We start from the raw sequence: 11025 nt of genomic DNA on the forward strand, positions 1-11025 counted from the left end.
ATGGAATCTTTATTTCAAGAGTCCTGAGATAGTCTACAAAGCGGGCAAATTGCTTATCCTGTTCTGCTTGGCAGAGTTTCTGAGGATAAGGCATTTTGGCTTTGTATTCCTCAACCTTAGTTGCTATAGGTTTATTACCTACAGATGTGGGTTGAGAAGCCTTTTTAGAGGGGTTGCTATCAGCACTTGTATCTGTCTGATCTCCCACTGGCGTTTGAATGCCAGGGGTGGAAGCTAGAGTGGCGTTGGACGCCAACTCCTTACCTGTTTCTGGCATCTAAACGCCAGAACTGTGCTTCCTTTGGGCGTTTAACGCCAATTCCTTGCTTGTTTCTGGCATTCAGGACTGAGCATGGGTTGGGCGTTCAACGCCAGCTTCCCACCCATTTTCTGGTGTTCGAGCACCAGAATTGTTCCTCTCTGGGCTCTGACTATCCTCAGAGGGATTTTCGGTAGCAGTCTGTTCATTTCTTGGCTTCCTGCTACCTTGAAGTGAGGTATTTAATGTTTTCCCACTTCTTAATTGAACTGCTTGGCACTCTTCTGTTATTTGTTTTGATAACTGCTGTTCTATTTGCTTCAACTGTATTTCCATATTCATATTAGCCATTCTTGTTTCTTGTAGTATCTCCTTGAATTCGGCTAGCTATTTTGTTAGAAAATCCAGTTGCTGATTGAATTCAGTAACTTGTTCTGTAGGACTGAGTTCAGCAGTTACTGTTGTAGCCTCTTCGTTGATGGAAGGTTCACTGCTCAGGTACAGATGCTGATTTCTAGCAACTGTATCAATGAGCTCTTGAGCTTCTTCAATTGTCTTTCTCATGTGTATAGATCTACCAGATGAGTGGTCTAGAGAAATCTGAGCTTTCTCTGTAAGCCCATAATAGAAGATGTCTAACTGCACCCACTTTGAAAACATTTCAGAGGGGCATTTTCTTAGCATCTCCCTGTATCTCTCCCAAGCATCATAAAGGGATTCATTATCTCCTTGTTTGAAGCCTTGGATGCTCAGCCTTAGCTATGTCATCCGCTTTGGAGGAAAATAGTGATTCAGGAATTTTCTGATAGCTGTTTCCATGTCTTTATGCTGTCCTTAGGTTGGTTATTTAACCACCTCTTAGCTTGGTCTTTTACAGCAAATGGAAATAGTAACAATCTGTAGACATCCTGATCTACTTCCTTATCATGTACTGTGTCAGCAATTTGTAAAAACTGTGCCAAAAACTCTGTAGGTTCTTCTTGTAGAAGACCGAAATACTGGCAACTTTGCTGCACCATGATAATGAGCTGAGGGTTCAACTCAAAGCTACTGACTCCGATGGAGGGTGTACAGATATTACTCCCATATGAAGCAATAGTGGGGTTAGCATATGACCCCAGAGTCCTTTTGGACTGTTCATTTCCACTTAAGTCTATAATGGAGAAAGGGAGATGATGTGAATTTATTTTATTTATTTTATTATTATAGAGGAGGTTTCGAAATAATAAAATAAAATAAAATAAAAACTAAAATAAAAAGAAAAACAAAAAGAATTTGAAAATATTTTGTGAAGAAATTCGAAAAAGTTAGGAGAGAGAAAGTGGTTAAAATATTTTTGAAAAAGCTATAATTTTAAAATTTAAAAATGAAATCTGAACTTGTTTTTTTTTTAATTTGGAATAATTGCTTTAAAAAAAGTTAGAAAAAATATATTTTTTAAATTTGAATTTTATGATGAAAGAGAAAAACACACAAAAGACCCAAGACTTAAAATTTTTAGATCTAATGCTCCTTGTTTTCGAAACTTTTGGAGGGAAAACACCAAGGAACACCAAACTTAAAGATTTTAAGATCAAAACACAAAGAAGACTCAAGAACACTTTGAAGACTCACAAGAACAACAAGAACAAAAGAAAGAACACCAAACTTAAATTTTTAGAAAACCACAATAAAATTTTCGAAAATTAAAGAAAGGTTAACAAGAAAACACCAAACTTAAAGTTTGGCACAAGATTTAATCAAATAAAAATTATTTTTGAAACAAAAGTTTTAAAAGGAAGATACCCAATTGCCAAGAACATAAGCCAACGCTCTAGCCAACTGAGCTATAAATGTAACGTGTTTTAATATTGTATATAAAAAAATATATTTTTGAAAACTAATATTTTGAAAAAGCACAAGAAAAACTCGAAAATACACAGAACAAGAAAAACCAAAGATCAAATAAGAAAAATTGACAAGAACAATTTGAAGATCAAGGAAAAAAAAGAACATGAAATTCGAAAATTGAAAGACAAAGAAAAGCATGAAATTGACATCAAACTTAAAACATGACACTAAACTTCATAGAAAAACTAAAAATTAATAAAGAAAAATAATATTTTTGAAAAGTTTTTAAAAGGGATAATAAAAGATGCAATTCTAGTGACTCTAAACCAAAAGGACTAATTTTTCCTAATCTAAGCAACAAGATTCACCGTCAGTTGTTCAAACTCAAACAATCCCCGGCAACGGCGCCAAAAACTTGGTGCACGAAATTGTGTATGCCAATATTAAGGGACTATTTCTCACAGCTTCGCACAACTAACCAGCAAGTGTACTGGGTCGTCCAAGTAATACCTTACGTGAGTAAGGGTCGAATCCCACGGAGATTGTTGGCTTGAAGCAAGCTATGGTTATCTTATTATTCTTAGTCAGGATATATTATCAATAATAATTTTTAGTTTTAATTGTAAAAAGTAAAAGAGCATGAAATAAATACTTATTATGCAGTAATAAAGAATATGTTGGAGTTTTGGAGATGCTTTGTCCTCTGAATTCCTGCAACATAATGCTTTGTCACTTTCATAAATGTAAGGCTCCTTCCATGACAAGCTGTATGTAGGGCATCACCGTTGTCACTGGCTACTTCCCATCTTCTCAGTGAAAATGGTCCAAATGCTCTGTCACATCATGGCTAATCATCTGTTGGTTCTCGATCATGTCGGAATAGAATCCATTGATTCTTTTGCGTTTGTCATCACGCCCAGCAATCGCGAGTTTGAAGCTCGTCATAGCCATTCAATCCTTGAATCCTACTCGGAATACCACAGACAAGGTTTAGACTTTTCGGATCCTCAAGAGTGGCCGCCAAATGTTCTAGCTTATACCACGAAGATTATGATTAAGGAATCTAAGAGATACTCATTCAATCTAATGTAGAACGGAGGTGGTTGTGAGGCACACGTTCATGGATTGAGGAAGGTGATGAGTGTCACGGATCATCACCTTCTTCATAGTGAAGCGCGAATGAACATATTAGATAGGAGCAAGCGTGTTTGAATGGAAAACAGAAATAATTGCATTAATTCATCGAGACGCTACAGAGCTCCTCACCCCCAACAATGGAGTTTAGAGACTCATGCCGTCACAAGGTATATAATTCAGATCTAAAAATGTCATGAGATACAAAATAAATCTCAAAAAGTTGTTTAAATACTAAACTAGTAACCTAGGTTTACAGAAAATGAGTAAACTAAGATGGACAGTGCAGAAATCCACTTCTGGGGCCCACTTGGTATGTGCTGGGGCTGAGACTTAAGCTTCTCACGTGTCTGGGCTGTTTCTGGAGTTGAACGCCAGGTTGTAACTTGTTTCGCGCAAAGTATGAACTATTATATATTGATAGAAAGCCCTGGATGTCTACTTTCCAACCCAATTAAGAGCGCGCCAAATGGACTCCTGAAGCTCCAAAAAATCCATTCTGAGTGCAGGGAGGTCAGAATCCAACAACATCAGCAGCCCTTTTTCAGCCTAAATCAGATTTTTGCTCAGCTCCCTTAATTTCAGCCAGAAAATACCTGAAATCATAGAAAAGCACACAAACTCATAGTAAAGTCCAGAAATATGAATTTTTCCTAAAAACTAATAAAAATATACTAAAAACTAACTAAAACATACTAAAATCTATATGAAATTACCTCCAAAAAGCGTATAAAATATCCGCTCATCAGTGATGAATAGTAACATTACCCTCTTTTCCTCTCTTCTCAATTCAATTCCCCTCTCTCTCAACTTAGGACAAGAATGAGCTGAATGCTCATTAAAAGGGGTTTATACATGTTGGGTTTGGGCCCAACTGGGGCCCGGTCTGACCCGTTAGCGTTTTAGGCCCGTTTGACCCACTTTGGGTCATAACCTTTAAGATTAGCGTCCGATTTTTTATTCTAAATTATTTTTTCCTTTCAAAACAATAGATTTAGTTTTTAAAATCTTATTTTTCTCAAAACACGGTAACGGACAAACTAGAGTCGGTACTGTCGGCTTAAGCACCAGTACACATTTTTATAAAAATTTTCCACAAAAGATACATTTTCCAACTCAAAAAAATTCATTGAAATCAAATTTCACCTTTTTATTTTCAAAATATCATTTCTATATTTTTGAACCTATTTCAGGCAATTAAATTATTATTTTATTAAAGCCGTTAAGTCGGTTCTTACATTCTCCCCTCCTAATTAGGGATTTTGCCCCCCAAAATTTAAATTGTGTTATATACTCTCCATGAAGCATTCTAGTACCAACGTTGTCAACCCAAACAAGTTGTCAAAGTATTTCATCCACCGTTGTCCTACCGTGTCGATGTTCCCTCTTGCATTCCGCTGCGTCACTCTGATTATCGTCATTAAGAATTCGAACGTTTTCCTTAAACTAGATACCGATTTTGTAACATTTTTCAAAACCTTCAAAAAAATTTCAATCTAAACCTTTCAATATAAAATTTTTTTCCAAAAGACTAAAAAATCATTTATTCTTAAATCAATTACTTTAAATCGTGATTTTTCTTAAATTCATTAAAATCCTTAAATCATATCTCAAATTTCAAACTAAATTCACAAAGTAACAAAATCATAGAAATCACTTTTCTTTTAAACGATAACATTTAAACCAAGGGTTCTGACCTAGTTTCAAATCAAAATCATTTAAACCAAAAGTTCCAATCCAAATTTAAAAATCATTCTAAGCTTTAAAACTTTTTCAACACGATTCAAAGCCATATTGGTTAGAAATTGAAAATCTTAATTAAAACTCCAAAAGCATTTATCCTCAACCTGTAGCTACATTAGTCGCCACTTTCCTTGCCACCAGTGTTGAGTCTCACTAATCAACTAATATGTTATAAACTCCACGAACTGGTTTTCTGGAACATGTTGAGCTTATAATGCATTGGCTAGGTAGTCATCCTCACTATCTCTCCATGAACATGATTAACCTCATCCGTAAGTTGCCATACGGGGTCATGTCTACACTAAACAATCGATATCAAGGTGATCAGTCACAATATCTCAATCCTAATGCTTCAATTATCCCAGAAAGGCACGCACAAACAAGCTTGCTATGCATATCAAGCAGATAACCTAAATAGCATGAAAGAAAAAATGAATAAGAGAATGCAACGAAGCACAATCGGTCCATCCCTCAGACTCACAAAGACGAACAGCTCTGATACCATAAATGTAACACACCGTACCCTAAGCCTTACCTCACGCCGTAAAGCGAATGATAACAAAGTATTATGACAGTTCTAAGGCTCATATAATATTATATATAGAGAGAGAAATGGTAATACTAGAAACCTGATAAAGGAATAAAAGCTCAAATTGGATAAAATAGAATTACGAAACACGAAGCATTCACATACGATAACTAAATGCATAGGTACGAACAAAACGAGACATAATATATGTAAAACCTTGTAGATAGCTCCAGGATACACACGGTAATAATTAAAATAAATAAGATGTATACATATAAGTTTGATATACCAAAGAGAGGACTAGTCACGGCCTGCGGAATTTAGGCCGGCTAGTCAAACTAAATACAACAGAATTTTGAAGTTTAAAACAGCAATAACTCATCTCTCAAAGATTTTCAGAAATAAAGCCTCTAAGGCAACAAAGTTAATTATACAAAAGGTGAGAGAATAACTACAACAAAAGTAAAGTGAAATAAAACATAAGAAAGATCATACTCTGCTCTGTCACTATATCCACAAGCTCACTGTAGTGGGTTGCAACCTGCATCTGAAAAACAACAACAACATATGGTATGAGAACCGGAGGTTCTCAGTATGGTAACAGTGCCCAATATATAAGATGTAAGGTTCCGAGACGTCAAAGGCAATCCTAGAACTTCACATTGATACCGATATTCAAGACTTAACAAAAGAAATAACTTAAACCGTAAACCATAAACAGGGTTATCTAAACTTAGAGAAATTCTAACTAAAACTAGTCACACCGCTGTATCCCACAGCCTTCGCCAACCTCTAACCTCCGTGCGATCCCATCGCCACTGCCTACCTGACCTCCTCAGCACCAGACAAACACAAGTATATGTAAACAAGTAATACACAGGATAATTGAAGAAGCAAGTATATAACAAGTAATTCAAGAAGCAAGTAGGCATATTATACATTTAGGCAAACTGCAAGTAATCAAAGCAAACAAGCATATAAGAGATGCATATGATGAATGCTTGTCCTCTTGACTGTAATATCACATGTCGATTATAATGCCAAGCCCGACACAAAATTCGATCGGCAACTCCAGAATTAGTCTCTTTGTTGTGAAAACTCAGGAGAAATAATTCCGAGGGTTGAGTGCCCTACCACCTTCTCTTTTTAGAGGGAAACGTTATGAGGAAGAGTGCCCTAACACACTTCCTCTGGATGCCGCATGATTCCGAGGGATAGTGCCCTACCATCTTGCTACCAGAGAGAAAACACATACTCAGGAGGAATAAATCTGATGGATAAGTGCCCTACCACCTTCTCCATGAGCGAGAAATATGAGTGGAAAGCCCAGCTTCAACCGTCACATCTGGACGTAGGCGGGAGACTGCCACAGTCCCTACGACAGAGAACAAATCACATCACAATCACGTAACCTATTTCAGAGGCCACTGTTCATAGCACACTTACGTTCATACTCATTCCATTAACCATAATCATTCATCTTCAAGTTCCAATCTATTCATGACCATCATCAACTTTCCATTTTCACTATGATCATTCTCCTTTCTCAAAATGTCCTCAAGGATATACTTCACAACTTAACATACACTAATTTCATCCACAATATTCCCGAACCTAAGTCATCGACTCTAAACTCATGCATAAAATACCAATTTAGTCCACTAACCCATATCTAATAGTCTAAAGGCCTAATTACTAGTTAGCAATCTTAAACAACATTTGAAGAAAGTTTAGAAAATTAGAGAACCCTTGAAAATGAAGGAAACTCATTTTTCAACAAAACAGGGTCTATGCGTTTGCATGCCCATTGTATACGTATGCATACATAAAATTTTGCCCATTTCACGTACGCATACAAGAATTCGCGTATGCATAAGTGCTAAACAGAATGGCACGCTCGCGTATGGGGGTTTTCGCATATGCATACACCTCCAGATTTGCAAAATTCAGTAAAGTTGCAGAAATTAGTTTTAAACACCAAACTTTAAACGTTCCTAACTTCCTCTACAAAAATCCATTTTCATCAACTTTATATCAATTTAAAGATCTTTAAATGAACTTTAGTTTAAGACAAATTTAAACCAATTTCAAAAGCTAAGGCTCAAGTTATGATCTGTCAAATTTCACTAAAAATTAGTTTTTACCAAAATTAACTAGGTTCTCAAACTTCCAAAATTCACAACCAAACCAAACCAAGTTATACAAACCCAATTCATCACAAAACACTACCACATACTACACTTTACCATTCCATAGCTTTTTAAACAACTCAACACCCATTTCACTCATTCTTTCCCACCGTAAATTCTCATAATTATAATTATTCAATCTCTATCTCATTAATTAATACAATTCACCAACAACAATATGATAATTCATCAATATCCTTCACCAATCATCATAATCACAAACAACAACAATACTCATCATATTATTATTATTATCATAATTCATATATCACACATTCCAACACTCCATATCTTTATCTCCATCATCAAACATAAATTCACATATAATTAATCATGCACCAACGTTATTCAATTCTATCTTAGAGTCCACTAGCCTAAGTTTCCAGAAATGATACATATTACATAAAAAAACCGAAACCATACATTGGTTGATTTCCAAAATGCACCAAACACTAAAATGAAACTACCAAGCTCAATCCAAAAGCCTTAAACTAACTCCAGTAGATACCAAAACTCAATCTAACATTATACAACATACCAACATCAAATCTAGGGTTTACAAAATCAACTAAACACAAGGATTTAATGAGACCTTATGTTACCTCAATGAGATTAGAGACAAAATCCAATAATATTCTAATGCTAGATCACCCCTAAATAAACAAAACCATGAAAATCTCAATCTAACAAAGCCACAACTCAAATTTGTCAAAGAATAGAAAATTGAGCTTGGGATTCGATTTTCTTACCACGTTATTTAGATAGAATTAATAATCTCAACAAGAGCTTCGCCTGGCCGCAAATGGCTTGTCAATCGGAGCACCATAACTCAAGTTATGGCTCCCAGAAGATGGTGATGAATAGTAACATTATCCTCTTCTCCTCTCTTCTCAATTCAGCGCCTCTCTCTCTCTCATATTCCAAAGATGCTACACCCTCAGAAACTCCAAAAGGAGACTGAAGAACTAAAGATTGATGGTTTAGAAATTATAATAAATTCTCGTTGCAAGTATAGATTCTAGACCAAGCAATCAACCTTTCTTACTAACATTTGGTTGTCCCAATTAACAAACCCCTTTGGAATTGATAACCGAAGTATTTAAACCTCGGGTCGTCTTCTCAAGGAATTGCAGGGAAGTATGATTTATTATTGGTTATGCAAAGGTATATTTTGGGGTTTTGAAAAGGTTTGAACAAATAATTTAATTGATAAGAAAAATAAATTAATAATTAGAAAATCTCTTGGCAAGGTATGAAAACTGGAAGTCCTATCCTAGTTATCCTTATCAATGGTGATGAGAATTATATTTTTGCTACCACTAAGTCAACCTCTAACTATGAAGGTCAGTTAAGTGGACAAATTAATTTAACACCTAAAGTCCTAGTCAACTCCTTAAGGAAAGACTAGAGTTATAGGAATCTAAATTAATCAGCAAGAATGATAATCATCAATCACGATGTGTTTGATAACTCAAGAGTTACCAATTAATCAACCAAAGGCAATAGTAAATAATCTAAATTATAAATAGGGAAAAACAATCATGAGTCTGAAATACCCCAAATTATATTAATCAAGAAAATCATAACATGAATGGTCATTAAACAAATAAAAGAGAAAAATAACTAAAAAGAACATTGAACCTGAGATGAAGAAGAAATATTCCTAAATTCTAAATATCCTAATCCTAAATCCTAAGAGAGAGGAGAGAGCCTCTCTCTCTAAAAACTACATCTAAAATTATGAAAAGTGTGTTATGAGTCGTCTTTCTTCATTCCTCCACTTTTCAGCCTTTAATCTATATTTTATGAGCTTGAAACTGGGCCGGAAATAGCCCAGGATTCGCTGGAAACGAATTCTGTCACGCTGATTTTTGCAAATACGATGCATCCGCGTGGAGCACGCATTCGCGTCGCCTAACTATACGGCCACTATAGCGAATTATATATCAAATCGAAGCCCCGGATGTTAGCTTTCCAACGCAAGTAGAACCGCATCATTTGGACCTATGTAGCTCAAGTTATGATCGTTTTAGTGCGAGAGGGTCAGGCTGACAGCTTTGCAGTTCCTTCAACTTCTTGTATTCCTTCCACTTTTGCATACTTCCTTTCCATCCTCTAAGTCATTCCTGCCATGTAATCCCTGAAATCACTTAACACACATATCAAAGCATCTAATGGTAATAAGAGAAGATTAAATAAAAGAAAATAAAAGCCAAAGAAGTATGTTTTCAATCATAGAACAAATTCTGGGAAGGAATTGTAAAACATGCAAATCATATGAATAAACATATGAAAGATTGATAAAATCCACTCAATTAAGCACAAGATAAACCATAAAATAGTGGTTTATCAATCTCTCCACACTTAAACATTAGCATGTCCTCATGCTAAACTCAAGAGAAGCTATAAAGAAGTGAAGAGGAATGATAGAATGTACGAAATGCAACCTATCTATGTGAATGCAACTACATGCAAAATATTTCTACCTACTTGGTGAAAAAGTAAATAAATCTTTCAAGAACAAATATGAACTGGATTTTACTAATTCAAATCACAAAATACAATACAAATAACTTGCAAGAAGAAGATAGCTCATGAAAGCAGGGAACATAGAATTAAGCACTAAACCCTTACTGGTGGTGTATATCATTCTAACTCTCAAGTGTCTAGGGTCAATTCTCCCAATTCTCTACTAATCTTGCTTTCTATAGCTTGCTCTTCATCTAACAATCAACAAAAATTTAATGCACCAATACACAAATCAAGAGGTCTTTTAAGGGTTGTAATGGGGTTAGGGTCAATGTATGATTATATTTGGTCAAGTGGACTAAAATCTGAATCCTTAATTAACCTAAACTTTCCACCTAACTTAGGACAATCCATGTATTATAAAATCAATAACTACCCATTAACTGTGTTTACTACATATTTATGCATTCCAAGTTTTGAGTACAGTACATATACATTGCTACTGCCATTTACTTTGGGGCATTTTGTCCCCTTTTTATTTTTCTGCTCTTTTTTTCTATTTTTCTTTTCTTAATAATTTTTTTAATGCATATGATTAAGATTTTGAATGCGTAAACATGTTCTTAACATTTTTCACATTTTCACACAAAGTCTAACATACTCAATTCTCAAACCAAACGTTTCCAAACCCACTTTTCCCACACATAATTTATGAGCGCTTTCATTAGTCTAAGCCAATCAAGGATTCAAATTAAGGACATTATTATTTTTCGCTTAGAGTTAATGATGTGCTAAAGTAAAGAACGAAGGGGTAAAATGGCTCAACATTGGTTTGCAAAGGATAATGAAAGGTAAGGACATATGGGTATGTA

This window comes from Arachis hypogaea, chromosome 10, assembly GCF_003086295.3.
Source record: "Arachis hypogaea cultivar Tifrunner chromosome 10, arahy.Tifrunner.gnm2.J5K5, whole genome shotgun sequence".
NCBI classification, from domain to species: Eukaryota; Viridiplantae; Streptophyta; class Magnoliopsida; order Fabales; family Fabaceae; genus Arachis; species Arachis hypogaea.